Genomic DNA, 15,463 nt, shown 5'->3' on the forward strand with positions numbered 1-15,463 from the left:
TCCATTACTGTCAAATGAAGTGAACTCCCACACTGTGGCCTCATTCTCAGTAGATTAGATATTTCAAGTTAAATAAGCTTGAATAATTATTACACAACTCTTAAATGAAGGAGTCTGGAATAAGCAGCACTCCTCCTAGCGCTGACCTCCCACCAAACTAAGTAATCAGGGGAGAAGGGCCTTGGTAAGAGAGGTGACCAAGAACCCAAACGGTCACTCTGGTTCAAAAAGATCCAGTTTACAGAAACGTCCAGAAGCGCAACCATCACTGCAGCTCTCCACCAATCTGGGCTTTATGGCAGAGTGGTCAGATACAGGAGAGCCCCTAAAGGACCCTCAGACTATAAGAAACAAGGTTCTCTGGTCTGATGCAACCAGGATTGAACTTTTTGGCCTCAGTTCTAAGAGTCATGTCTGGTGGAAACCAGTTCCTGCTCCTCACCTGCCCAACACCATTCTTTCAGTGAAGCTTCAGGCTGTGGGGGTATTTTTCAGGGTCTGGGACAGGGAGACTGGGTCAGGGTTGAGGGAAAGCTGAATGGAGTACAGATATATTCTTAAAGGAAACCTGGTCCAGAGCACTCAGGACCTCAGACGGGGCAAAGGATCACCTTCCAACGAGACAGTGACTCAACACAACACAGGAGTGGCTTAGAGACGACTCTGTGAATGCTCCTGAGTGGACAACTAGAGCCCTGCTTTACACCTTATTAAAATCTTTGAAGAGCCCTGAGAATAGCTGTCCACCGACGCCCTCATCCAACCTTACGGAGAGGATCTGCAGAGAAGAAAGGCCGAAAATCCCCAAATCCAGGTGAGCAAACCTTGCGGCATCATACCCAAGAAGACTGGAGGCTGTAATCACTGCCAAAGGTGCTTCACCTAAGTACTAAGTAAAGGGTCTGAATACTTATGTCACTGCAACATTTTAGTTTTTCTTTTTTTAAATAAATTTGCAGAAATTTATTAGAAAACTCTGTTTTCACTTTGTCATTGCGGGATAAACATGGTGCCAGTGTCTAAAGCTGTATATTTTCCTTCATAATGCCACTTTTATTAAAGATTTATGTTTCCTGATTAAGATTATATTAATAAAATGCCAGAGAAAGAAAAACTATTCCCAGCAACACTCAGTATAGAAGCAATTTTCCTTTATATCTGTTATTATTTACAGTTATTAATTAGAGTTACTTTTAATAATCTTTTAAATAGTTGTAAACACTGTTTTCTTAAACTAGTTTATCATTTTCAGTTTAGAGAGTCAGAAATATTTGTATTCAGGTTTAGGAGGGACTTTTATTTTGACAGGATTTCGTTCGCTACTCTGTCCAAGTGTTGCTAGCTTCACACTGCTAGCTCGTTGCTCGGGTCTGCAGCGGGACCGGGGAACCGACGCGCCTTGAAACGTGATTGCGTAACGAAGCGTCACTTCCGGCGTTCACGTGATCTCCGGTATGTTTGCGCGCGTGTTTGGACGCGGTTCTGCTTTAGAAGCTCGAGCTGTGATTCTTCACAGAGCGTCGAGCGACCGGCCCTCCGACCGGCGTTCAGGTTAGTGAGCTGGACAGTGGGCAGGTGAGTGATTTACATGATTTACTGGATTTAATCATCATTTATTCTGTCATTTCTCTGCTTGTTTTAAACAGTAATAAATCAGTGTCCCTCATAGTGTCTCAGACTAACCCTGCAGTATGGAGACTGTCTGTCCTCCACATGGTTTATAACTGGAGCTTCAGAAAATCTGCTTTAAAAATCTTATTAGAATTGATATCAATTATTTTGCTACACCATCATTCAATACTACTGCTCTTAATGATATTCAGGGATTGTGCTGCTGCTGCCTCCATCCTAAGAGTAGGAAAACTGGTAAATGATCATGGACCCAGATCATCAGTGTTATCCTCCTGATTTCAGTGTAAAGCCATTTTCATCTAGAGAACGTTTCTGCTCCATCTACAGTTTTTAATCTTAGACCCTCCTTCCCCTCACTGCATGCTCAGCTTCTGGGAGAGGGGTCAGAGTAAATGTGTCATATTCAATGAGGGAAGTCCTCTCCTCTTTCATAGCCTCAACCCAGAATGTTGATTTAGCTGAATCTCTCTAAAGCTCTGTGGTTCATTACAGACCCTGTAGCAGTACAGGTCTTGAGCAAGACCTTTACGTACTTTTGCCCACCGCTCCAGGCACGTGTGTTCACAGCACAGCTGGGTTACAGAGGGAAGCCAAATTCCATCAGTCAAAAAATGTCAAATGGTGAATCTGGTGTTCTTGTCTTGTACGTTTTGTTACTTTGAAACAATGCGCAGAGAAGCAAATCCCACTATCACAGTTTTGGAGGTTCCACCGAGATCCCAATATTCCTCTGGGTCCAGAGTTTTCAGAGACAGGATCAGAAACTGACAGAGGCGGCCGCCGTCATCCCAATGAGTGATTCTGAGTCAATTCAGGCGCTCTACTGACTCTGAGACTCTGTACCCGAGGTGACCTTAAGTAAATGAATTAGACCGCTTGTCTTAGGAATTACGGGTCGCCATATTCTTAGACCTTGAGGTTACTTTAACCCGGATCCCTTTTGATATTTTAAGTTTCATATTTGTTTTAGACCATTGACTTTTTGACGTGATCCGGACTCAAAGGACGAAGATGTCCAAAGCAGCAAAGAAACACTTAAATTTCAGTACCCCTATCCGTCAGTAGGGACACAATTCTAACAGTGGATGTTTCAGGCTTACCGCTCACAGAACATTTCTGCAGGAAGTTCAGGTAAATCTCTTCATAAGCTCCAGCTTGTTCAGAATGCTGCTGCCAGGGTACGAACTTGAGCTAGGAAATCTGATCATATTAGTCCAATTCTTTCATCCTTACACTGGTTACCTGTTAAATTCAGTACAGATCATAAAATACTTCTAAACCCCACATTATCTGGAGGAACTTCTTACACCTTACAGCCCTCCACGTACACTTCGCTCGCAAGATGCTGGCCTATTATCAGTCCCACGTATTAGAAAAAACAGTGCAGGAGGAAGAGCGTTCTTTTACAAAGCCCCCAACTTTGGAACAAGCTCCCTGTTAATATCCGGGAATCAGACACACTCTCAGTCTTTAAATCTAGATGATAAACTTCTCTCTTTAACACCAGCTTTCAGAGAACTCTCCAGTTCTGTGTTCTGTCCTGCTCTGATTACATTTCACCACTGTTCTGTCCTGCTCTGATTACAGGCTTTTTATCACTATTATTGTGGTTGTGTCTCTAACTATTTCTGCTACAGGTCTCTCACTAAACGTAAAGCTTCTTCTAATCGTCATCTTTTTCTCTCTCTCTCCTCATGTCCTGAGCTCCCTGTCTGGAGCTGCTTGTCTGGAGTTTCCCTCCCCACCCCCACTGGATCTATAGGAGCAGCTAGGTCAGTATGTACTAGTTCAAGTACTGCTTTTGCTCGAGCATCAGGTTCTGTTTCTACTCTGAGCAGATTTGTCTTGTCTGCAGACTTCACAGTTCAGTTTATCAATCTTACCCTTGATTTTCATGCTCTCTACTGCATAATGATGCGTGAAACATCATAATTACAGTGAACAAGGATTTCATGCTGTTTGAATATTGTAACACACTGCAACCATCACCACTGTGATCATTGACCACATTCAGGTAATAAAGTCTATTGTACTCTTTAATGGGGAACTTGGTACCACTTTTGTGGCTTTGTCTTTATCTGAGCCAGTTATTGTAATCCTTGTGCTCTCTGCTCCCTGTTATTGCGTTTCTGTCTGTTTCTGTCCGCCTGCTCAGGTACGAGCTCTCCAGGAGGTCGTCAAGCTTGTACGGTCGATCCAGCTGCTGTTTTAGAGGCAGTCAAACTTCGCTGACGAGGCTGGAGGCTGCCCGTGACTCCTCTAACGTGACCATCTTAATTCCAACACTACCGGCGCCACAGACACAGAGGGTCGTCATCTCCACTCCCGCATCTGAGAGAGCCTGGAACTGTCTGTGTGGCTGGAAAAAGCAGAGGGCTCTTCCACCACAGCAAGTTCTCACCTCTGCTAACTGGTTCAAGGACCTCAGCTCTTCACCTGCTCCGGCACAGAGGAAGACTCCTTAGGGCGGTGTTCTCACTGTTGAAGATTCTTCTGTAAAACCCTCAAAGTATTGACCCTAAAGAGTAACACCACGTTCTCCTTTTTACCAGGTGCTCGCTTCCTGGATGTTGCCAGGTGGCTTTGGCACCATCGTTCTACACTGTTCTCCTCCTGATGCAGCGTGGTCCTGAAGAAGCACTGCCGTACGCTTCTGGACACTTTTCGGGAAAAGCCAGACATCAGGATCATCATCTTCAGCCCCCTGACCACTTATAGACCAGTAAGGGAGCCGTTTCCTCAGCTCTTCTCGCTCCACTGCTGGCTGTGGGACAGGTCCGTCTGCTCTGTCTTTGTGGACAGCTGGGAGAGCTTTTGGCTGCGTCTGGTCCTCTACCTCAGAGATGATACTTCACCTGTGCCGCCTGGGGTCCATCGTTCTCTCCAGGAGCATCAAGAAGGTGCCAGGCCAGGACTGACTGGCCCTTCCCAGTCACACTGTCAGGTTAGTGAACTGCATAGTTGGCAGGTGAGTGATTTACATGATTTACTTGATTCTACCCATTTATTCTATCACTTTTCTGCTTGTATTAAAAAGTAATATCAGTGTCACTCATAGTATTTCAGACAAATTCTGCAGTGCTGAGACGGTCATGGTTTGTAATTGTAACGTTGGAAAATCTGCTTTATAAATCTTATTAGAATTTATATAAATTCTTCCATCTTTCCGAGTACAAGCAGTTCTGCATTGAGTTTGGGCTGTTAAATATACAGTGGGGCAAAAAAGTATTTAGTCAGCCACTGATTGTGCAAGTTCTCTTACTTAGAAAGATATGAGAGGTCTGTAATTTATCATAGGTTCATTTCAACTATGAGAGACAAAACAAAAAATAAAAAAAAATCCAGGAAATCACATTGTAGGATTTATGAAGAATTTATTTGTAAATTATGGTAAGTTTTTCTGGACTAGTCAAGGTTTCTGGCTCTCACTGACCTGAAGCTCTTCTGTCCTCCACTTGTTACCTGTATTAATGGCACCTGTTTGACCTCGTTATCTGTATAGTACACCTGTGACTCCAAACCTCCAACCGAGTTGATTATTTAAGCGCAGATCAATCCCACTACCGCAGTTTTGGAGGTTCCACCAAGATCCCAATATTCCTCTGGGTCCAGAGTTTTCAGAGACAGGATCAGAAACCGACAGAGGCGGCCGCCGTCATCCCAATGAGTGATTCTGAGTCAATTCGGGCGCTCTACTGACTCTGAGACTCTGTACCCGAGGTGACTGTAAGTAAATGAATTAGACCGCTTGCCTTATACATTTAGAAGAGACGGGACGCCGTATTCTTCATTTCAGTCTCACAGTTGACTTGGCAACTTCGCATTTTAATAAATTTGGATCCCTGAAAAATTCTCTGGTTTAAACAACCCTGAGAATCTAAATATTCAGGACATTTAATTCTGCACTGGCCACACAGACACCAGACTGTACTGTGGGTAGCAAGTGTTAGTCTTGGAATGCTGTTCTTTTTCCTCCATGTATACCACCCAGGTAAATCTCTTCATAAGCTCCAGCTTGTTCAGAATGCTGCTGCCAGGGTACGAACTAGAGCTAGGAAATCTGATCATATTAGTCCAGTTCTTTTATCCTTACACTAATTAGCTGTTAAATTCAGTACAGATCATAAAATACTTCTAAAATATTAATCTCTCAATGGTCTGACCCCACATTATCTGGAGGAACTTCTTACACCTTACAACCCTCCACGTACACTCCGCTCACAAGATGCTGGCCTATTATCAGTCCCACGTATTCAATCAGCAGCGTGGTCTTGCAGCAGTGTGCAGGGTGAACGAGCCGGTGTGACCGAGCTCTGTAGCTCCTCTGGAAGACTGAACTTTAGAAACTGCTCAAGCTGTGTGACTGTGGGTGCCTTTAATTTAGAGTCTGAGACACAAAGTAAGCTGCTGTTCATTTAGTTTGGGAATGGCTTAGTTCTGTTGCTATGCTAGCTATCTCCTTAGCAATGTAGCTTAAGTATTTACCTATGCATTACTGAATCTTCATGGTTTGTTATTTCTTCACGTTTCACGCTTCTGAGCTGTTTAAGGTTAGTATGGATGATGTAATTCTGTGGATTTGTGCTAAATTTGTGTTCTTAGTCAACGTCCTGGTGTTTATTGAACTGCTGCTCAGATGCTGTTGCTGTTCCCCTTTTCGTCCTTGTGGGGGCGCTAAAACCCCATAGTTTAACCAGTGGAAACGGTCAGAGGCATGTTAAAGCTGGTGTCTTGCTAGAAGCTTTGAGTGGTAATTATCAGCTTTGTTTCTCCTGCCTGTTGAGCGTATACACATCTCTCTTTGAATGAAGTCATTTAGTAGCACTACGATATAGACCTGGAACCTTTCTGAACTTTTATTTAATATTGTTCATGTATTCTGTTTATTTCAGAGTCTTTATTCATCAGTCTGTTCTCAATTCTTCCTCACTTATTCATCCTTCACCCATAACGCTGTCATATTTCTAATGCCCAGAACTCCATGCTTGTTGTGATGCTTGTGCTCTCTGCTCCCTGTTACTGTACAGTACTCTCTCACTGACCTTTGCGTTTCTGTCTGCGTCGTCGTCGTCTCTTCTCCCGCACCTGAGAGGACCTGGAAGTGTCAGCGTGGCTGGGAAAAGCAGAGGACTCTTCCACCAAAGCCAGTTTTGGCCTCTGCTAACTGGTTCGAGAACTTCAGCTGTTCACCTGCTCTGTCACCGAGGACAGCTCCTCAGGGCGGTGTTCTCACTGTTGGAGATTCTTCTGTAAAACACTGAAAAGTATCTACCCTAAAGAGTAATGCCACAGTCTCCTGTTTTCCAGGTGCCAGTGTCCTGGACGTCACCAGGTGGCTCTGGCACCATTGTTCTCCGTCTGATGCAGCGTGGCCCTGAAGAAGCACTGCCGTACGCTTCTGGACACTGTTCAGAAAAAGCCAGACATCAGGGTCATAGTCTTTGGCTCCCTGCCCACTTACAGACGAGTGAGAGAGAGCCATTTCCTCAGCTCCTTTCGCTCCACTACTGGCTGCGGGACAGGTCCGTCTGCGCTGAGTTCGTAGAGAACTGGCAGAGCTTTTAACTGTGTCCGGTCCTCCAACACAGAGATACGCTTCACCTGAGCCGCATGGGGTCCGTTGTTCTCTCCAGAAACATCAAGAAGGTGCCGGGCCAGGACTGACTGACCCTTCCCGGTTGGAGAACTGCATAGTTGGCAGGTGAGTGATTTACTTGATTCCACACATTTATTCTGTCACTTTTCTGCTTGTATTAAAAAGTAATAGATCAGTGTCGCTCATAGTATTTCAGATGAATCCTGCAATATTGAGACTGTCATGGTTTGTAATTATAACATCGGAAAATCTGCTTTCTGAATTTTAAATAGTGAAATAGATTTCAGACTGGGAGCTAACCAGCCAATTAATCCTCAGTCCATATTGTCTATTTAAGTCAAGACAGGTTGCCAAGTAGTATTAAATTTACCACTGCACCCAATTTTAAGTAGGAGGGTTTTTCCTCTTTCCCTTTAAGTAATCTAAGCAGTCTTAGCCAGCCCCTTTTGAACAAGATTTCAGTGTAACTGACTGTACAGCAAGGTTTTTCAGACGCAGTCCTGAAGTCTTCCTCCGGCGTTACGTTTACTGCAGGATTAAAGTGTTTCTCTACATTCCTAAGACTGACTGATCGAGTTGATTCTTTAAGCACGGAGAAGTAAATCCCACTACCACAGTTTTGGAGGTTCCACAGAGATCCCAATATTCCTCTGGGTCCAGAGTTTTCAGAGACAGGATCAAAAACCGACAGAGGCGGCCGCCGTCATCCCAATGAGTGATTCTGAGTCCATTCAGGCGCTCTACTGACTCCGAGACTCTGTACCCGAGGTGACTGTGTAAATTAATTAGGCCTTACGAATTTAGAATAAACAGGAGGAGACGGACGCTGTATTCTTAGACCTTCAGGTTACTTTAACCCGAATCCCTTTTGATATTTTAATTTTAACATTCGTTTTAGGCCACTGACTTTTTGCAGCTATCCGGACTCAAAGGATGAAGATGTCCAAAGCATTGCCTTAAGATCATTTCAGTCTCACAGTGGTCTGAACTGGGAATTTCTCAGGATCCAGATTTGTTTTAAATTCTAAGATTCTAGAAAGATTCTAAGATATTGTCTTGAAATAGTTTTATTTTCAGGGATCCAAATTTATTACAAATGAAGTTTTTAGGACATTTAATTATTCATTACTGTTCAACCTAGGGAATTTTGTAAAGGGATCTCCACTTATTTTTTAGAAAATTGAAAGATTCTGAAGCAAGGTTTTGGAAATAAATGTTTTTCAGGGCTATTCAAATTAGACATTTTGAGGGTTCTAAGACAAGGGGGTTTATAATACCCAAAGAGTTTAGACTATACACGTGACATTAATACATAGTTACAGTTTTGATTAGTAGCGCTTTATTAAGTATAAAGGTATCCGCTATAGATAGAGATATATTTATCCCCCCCCAGCAAGCAAAACTGCTGATGGGCCTTACCATGCTCAATGTCCTGTGTCTACCTGTGACCATGTTGAATGCCTAAAATAATTTACATATAAACGCAGTAATTCTATCCTATTCTATCTGCTTTTAAAACTGATTTGACACGAACAGTTGAGGGCCTACTTTATAGTCTTTAATATCAGCTGTCGTCTTTATCTGAGACAGTTGTTGTGATGCTTGTGCTCTCTGCTCCCTGTGTTACTGTACGGTACTCTGTCTCGCTGACCGTTGTTTGCGTTTGTCTGTGTTTACTCTGGAGTAACTTGGTGACCGCGGAGGAGCTAGATCTCCAGATGCTCTGCAAGGAGATCATCAAGCTTGACTGCTGCTGCTGTAGAGGCAGTCCAAACTCCAACGGAAGACGAGGCTGGAGTCTGTTCGTGACTCCTCCAACGATGGTCATCTTAAATCCAGCACTACCGGCATGGCGGACACAGAGGGTTGTTGGCTCCACTCCTGCACCAGAGAGGGCCTGGGGCCGTCGTCGTGGCCTGGAAAAGCAGAGGGCTCCTCCACCACCACAGCTGCTTTTCATCTAAATGTACTGGCGTGAGGTTATCAGTTCTTCAACTTCACCTTTTTCCTTAAAATGGTTTTTTTTTTTTTTTTTCTTCCTCCAGGAGTCCTGGACATTGCCAACTTTCTCCACTTTTCTCTACCCGATGCAGTGAGGCCCTTAAGGAGCACTGCCACACACTTCTGGACACCACTCGGAAAAAGACAGGACCCTAGATTAGGCAGCTGGATAGTGGGGAAAGTAATAAATCAGTGTCCCTCATAGTGTCTCAGACTAACCCTGCAGTATGGAGATTCTGTCCTTCACATGGTTTATAATTAGAGCTTCAGAAAATTTGCTTTAAAAATCTTATTAGAATTGATATAAATTATTTTACTACACCATCATTTAATACTACTGCTCTTCACGATATTCAGGGATTGTGCTGCTGCTGCCATCCTAAGTGTAGGAAAACTGGTAAATTATCCTTAACCCAGATCCTCAGTACAAGCAGTTCTGCATTGTGTTTGGGCTGTTAAATATACAGTGTGGCAAAAAAGTATTCAGTCAGCCACTGATTGCAAGTTCTCTTACTTAGAAAGATGAGAGAGGTCTGTAATTTTCATTAAAAAAAAAAACAGGAAATCACATTGTAGGATTTTTAAAGAATGTATTTGTAAATTATGGTGGAAAATAAGTATTTGGTCACCCACAAACAAGATTTCTGGCTCTCACAGACCTGTAACTTCTTTAAGATGCTCTCTCTGTGAAACTAAATCAAGGGTGTAGGTCTGTTTATTACATTGGTGGGGGTCATAAAATCAGTTCACACAGAGTCTCCTGGAAGCTGAGTGTTTCTGTATTTATGATGAACTTAAATCTCTAACTGTAAAAATACAGGTAATTTCTGAATATGAAGTTATAAAAGCTCATACAAGTGTCCAAAGAAACACAAAGGGTAAGAGAGTAAATGTAAATGACTGCAGAATTTTAAATGGTGAAATAGATTTCAGACTGGGTGCTAACCAGCCAATTAATTCTCAGAGTCCATATTGTCTATTTAAGTTCCAGCAAGATCCCAATATTCCTCTGGGTCCAGAGTTTTCAGAGACAGGATCAGAAACGGACAGAGGCGGCCGCCGTCATCCCAATGAGTGATTCTGAGTCAATTCAGGCGCTCTACTGACTCCGACACTCTGTACCCGAGGTGACTAAGTAAATTAATTAGACCGCTTGCCTTACGAATTTAGAATAAACGGGAGGAGACGAGACGCCGTATTCTTAGACCTTCAGGTTACTTTAACCCGGATCCCTTTTGATATTTTAATTTTCAAATGTGTTTTTCTACCACTGACCTTTTGCAGTGATCCGGACTGAAAGGACGAAGATGTCCAAAGCCTTAAAATAATTTCAGTCTCACAGAATTTCCCAATCGAAAACAAATCTGGATCCCAGTGAAGACAACTAAGATATTGTCTTGGAATATTTTGATTCTCAGTGTTGTTTAAAGCAGAGAATTTTTCAGGGATCCAAATTTAGTTTGTAGCCAAGTGAGAATAATGAGACTGAAACTATTGACTTACCAGTTTTTGTTGATATTCCAAAACATTTCTGGTCTCAGAATGAATGATATTGGGTCAATAAAGGGGGCATCTCTGGTTAAAGTGCTGCAAGCAAAACAGCTGATAGGCCTCATCATGCTCAATGTCCCATGTCCCAGGAAGCAGAAGAAGGGTTATCCACAATGATCAATTCCCTTTTGGAAAATGAAACCATGGTTGCATGTGAATCTTCACTGGTGAATAGCCCTCTGAGAAAAGCCCTGCTGTGAATTCATTCTCAGATCAGGTGGCTAGAAACAGCTATGTCAGGAAATGCAGTAGTGCTTCAGATGGTTTCCACAACATCACAACAGCAGTGTAAGAAAAATGAGGATGTGTACGATGTGGATATTTCAGACTTGACATATCTTCATCATCAAATGATGGAATTGTTTTGCAGCAGTCTGATGATCAGATATTAATATTGTCTGATACTCACAAGTACTCACTAAAGGAAGGATCGTTTTTGTCTAAAAAAAAGAATCAGTTCAGGAGTGTGTCTTATTCTCTCCTGTATCAGCTCTGTCTTCATCTGAGACTGTTGTTGTGATGCTTGTGCTCTCTGCTCCCTGTGTTATTGTACAGTACTGTCTCACTGATCGTCGTTTGCGTTGCTCTGTGTTTACTCTGGAGGTACTTGGTGACCGCGGAGGAGTGAGATCTCCAGGCGCTCTGCAAGGAGGTCATCAAGCTTTACTGCTATTGTTGTAGAGGCAGTCCAGACTCCACCAACGGAAGACGAGTCTGGAGACTCCTCTAACGCTGGCCATCTTAAATCCAGCCCTACCAACGTAGCGGACACAGAGGGTTATCATCTCCACTCCCGCACCGGAGAGGACCTGGAAAAGCAGAGGGCTCCTCCACCACCACAGCCAGTTTTCACATCTACTAAATGCTGCGAGGTCCTCAGCTATTTGTTGCGCCCTGAGGAGACGCTACAAAGGCCGTTCTTCCCTCATCTTGTGTGGTACCTGTGCATAAAACACAGCACCCAAAGGACCCAACAGCTTCAGGCCGGTGGTACTGGCTTCTCATCTGATGAAATCACTGGAGAGGCTGGTCTTTTAACCACATCCGCCCTCTGGTGAGCCCATCCATGGACTCTCTTCAGTGCCTACCAGTCTGGTGTCAAGGTGGATGATGCTGTCATCTGTCTTCTACACAGAGCTCTTTCTCACCTGGAGAAGCCCGGCAGCACTGTGAGGACACACAACACACCAAAACACAACAACACAACACCAAAACACAACAACACAACACCAAAACACACCACAACACAACACAACACCAAAACACACCACAACACAAAATAACACAACACCAAAAAACAACAGGGAGGGAGGTTCTAGCTAGAGAGCTCGCCCATGCTCATTACCAAGATTCTCAATCTTTCAGAAATGATTAGCTGTCCTGCACTGATTCACATCACACAGCGTTTGAGCTCGTTTAGACTCATTGTGGTGATGAACCCCCAAGTTCAAGATTCCTTCAAGATCTGTTTCATCAAGTTTTGTATGGCTGAAACAGTTAGTGCTGCCATCTGGTGACCAGTTTGTGTCTTGTTTCTCCTCTCTCTCTCTCTCCCTCTCTCTCTCCCTCTCCCTCTCCCTCTCTCTCTCTCTCCCCCTCTCTCTCTCTCTCTCTCTCTCTCTCTCTCTCTCTCTCTCCCTCTCTCTCTCTCCCTCTCTCTGCCGGTGACGTTGATCCAGCTGGTAATTGTGTTATTAGCTGGTAATTGTGTTATTTTCCTATAAATATGGTGATGGTCAGTAGTCTAGCTCTGGTCACATCAGTGTCGGGGTGAGGGTCATTTATTTGTTTATTATTATTATTTGTCTTTTCTGCTGTGTTATGAGGGAGGAGGTAAGACCGCTGTGTTTAGTGTTTTTCTTTTTCTAGGTTATTTAGTAAGATGGGATGTGCGGTTCTGTTTATTTTGGTCTTCTCTCACGCTGAAGTTTTATGATGTTGACCGTTGTTTGTTTGTGTTGAAAATAATAAAAGATTTCACTTGAGGATCAGATCTGTTGTGCTGGTTCCTTTATTTCTCTCCCCAAAGCTCTAGACCTCAACTTCACTATATTATAAACGGTGTGATGAACGGGGTCAGAAGTTCACTTTTAATGTTGTAAATAAATCAGCCCAGGTTTCAGAAAGCAGTTGTAGCTAATCTACGGCTGTCAGTGGGCTTTAAGTTATATGTTGAGGTGATAAACTAAAGCAGTAATTAATGCTGTTTAATGTAGAAGGAGTTTTCTAATGAACCTAAATGAGCATCTCTTACCAGCCTCAATGATCCACAGCCTCCTACCCTGCTACCTTTGGTCGGTCCTTTCTTAAATAAAAGGTTCAGGAGGAAAAAGATACAAGTGAAACTTTCAGAAACTGGGTGTGAAGAGCCGACAATTATCATTCACAAGCCCTGAAACATGCCAGCAGTCACTGTCCATCAGTTTGCTGGTCAGGTTAAAATGTGCAGTGCTGTGAGTCCAGAAGCAGGATCGGGATCTTCATTTTAGACCAAGTCCATTTACACTGACGTTCCCACAGCTCTGAATGTCTGCTTTTGGAGAAGTTCATCAGTTTAACCTGGAAAGCACAATCCTGCTCACGTCTTTCCCACTGTGGTACAGAACAGAAAACACACACAGATATCATGGCTGATGCTCTCTGATGAGGAACCAAGACTGAAAGGGGGAACCCATCCTCCTCCAGTCGACACTGGATCATAATAAAAATCAAAACAGGAATAAAAACAATAACTAAACAAAAAGGTCAATTTTGCATCAAGACAAACAAGATGAGAATGTGAGTGAGAGAGATAAAGTCCATGCAGGTAAACAGTCAGAAGCAGAGTCATGCAGGGAGGTGAGGATGAGTCAATGTGAGGCTCCAGAGCAGGACAGCGGGCAGGAGGGCAGTGGAGAGCCAGGTCAGGTCAGGCGGTACCAGGATGGAGCAGTTGGCCCCGGGCTTCTCAGTACATGTGAAAGAGACAGAAAACAGAAAGGAGGGAAAACACAGAGGGTTAGGAGGAGCACAGGAAAAGGTTACAGGAGAGGTCAGATCAGACTGATGTCCGGCCTGTAAAGGAAGTAGATTAGTGTGCTAGTGAGCTCTCTAGCAGCTGCATTCTGAACTAGTTGGAGCTTTTTTTTTAATGGTTTACATGAACTTCCAACCAGAAGAGCTTTACAGTCATCCAATCTAGAAGTTATGAATGCTGCACCAGCTTCTCTGCGTGATGTAAGGAGAGTACATTACCCAGTTTAGCAATATTACGTAGATGGAAGAAGGCAGTTTTAACCATGTAACAGATGTGTGCATCAAACGAGAGGACAGAGTCAGAAACAGCTCCTAGGCTTTTTACAGTGCTACTGGGTAAGACTGAGAATCCGTCTAAATCTACAGCAATATTTGCATGTTTGGATCAATAAGTAAGACCTCTCTCTGTCTTTCAGACAGGCTGTTATTTTATTAAGGTGGATAAGTAGAGCTGGGTGGCAATGAAAGAAGATATTTTTCCTACTGATCCTCCTCCTCTCCTCCGGGACCCGGAAACTGGGTTTGTGGCTCCATCATGCCGCCTGTCCAAAAACCGGAGGAGACGAAAGAAGCGGCTTCCAGCGGAGGAGACATGAGAGGATCCCACCCAGGAAGAGGTGTTAAAGATTTAGGAGTGAGATCACTGAGTGCTCCCAGAGACCACGGCAAATAGAGGAAGCAGCACACAAGTCCTAAACGCTCAGATTCACTAATATTACTGATCTGATCCAATGAGCAGTAAAGCAGTCCTAGAAATGTAGAGTTTAGAGAGACGAACCCGCTCCCCTGCTTCTCTACACCTGGCTTATTTACTGGAACTGAGCTGAAATGATCTTTATTCAGTGAACAACCGCAAGCACTGTCTGTTCAGTTCAGCTTTATTAATCACCCTATTTCTAACAAGCTGTTCTCATTATATATATTTTTACTTGGGGACAGATGAGGACACTGAACCCCTCATAAGGCAGCTAATAGGGACAACACTGTACCATCACATGTATGTCTTTTAGGAGCTAAGACGTCCCCCTACAGGGATGGACACTGAGCAGGGTGAGGCCACAGCAACCACATGGCGCTGGTTTGGGGCAGTGCATGCCATCCTGGGAGGCAAACCTTCAGTGGCCTCAACCAGTAAAGGCTCAGACACAGAGGGGGCCTACAAAGGGGAAGATGACGCGCCCTCCTGTGCCAAGTCCGACCCTGTGAGCCAGTCAGTCCCCTCCACCAGCAGGAGTGCCTCCTGTCCCCCCTCAGGAAGTCCAGCAGCTAAAAGGAGAAGGCGTACTGACTCTGCAGAGGTGCTGGAGTTTCTGAGAGAGGAAGCTGCCAGAGCTCAACGAGAGGAGGCTCAACATGAACACTTCTGTCCTTGTTTAAAAAAGATTGAAAGAATGTGAGGAGTTATTTGATGAATATTTTATTTGTGTACATAAAATATTTTTAGTTAATCCTTCGAATGAAATCTGATCTGTGTCTGTCTTTTCCTCTTTTGGGTCCATTACTGTCAAATGAAGTGAACTCCCACACTGTGGCCTCATTCTCAGTAGATTAGATATTTCAAGTTAAATAAGCTTGAATAATTATTACACAACTCTTAAATGAAGGAGTCTGGAATAAGCAGCACTCCTCCTAGCGCTGACCTCCCACCAAACTAAGTAATCAGGGGAG

The sequence above is a fragment of the Salminus brasiliensis genome, chromosome 16 (genome assembly GCF_030463535.1).
Source record: "Salminus brasiliensis chromosome 16, fSalBra1.hap2, whole genome shotgun sequence".
In the NCBI taxonomy this organism is placed as follows: Eukaryota; Metazoa; Chordata; class Actinopteri; order Characiformes; family Bryconidae; genus Salminus; species Salminus brasiliensis.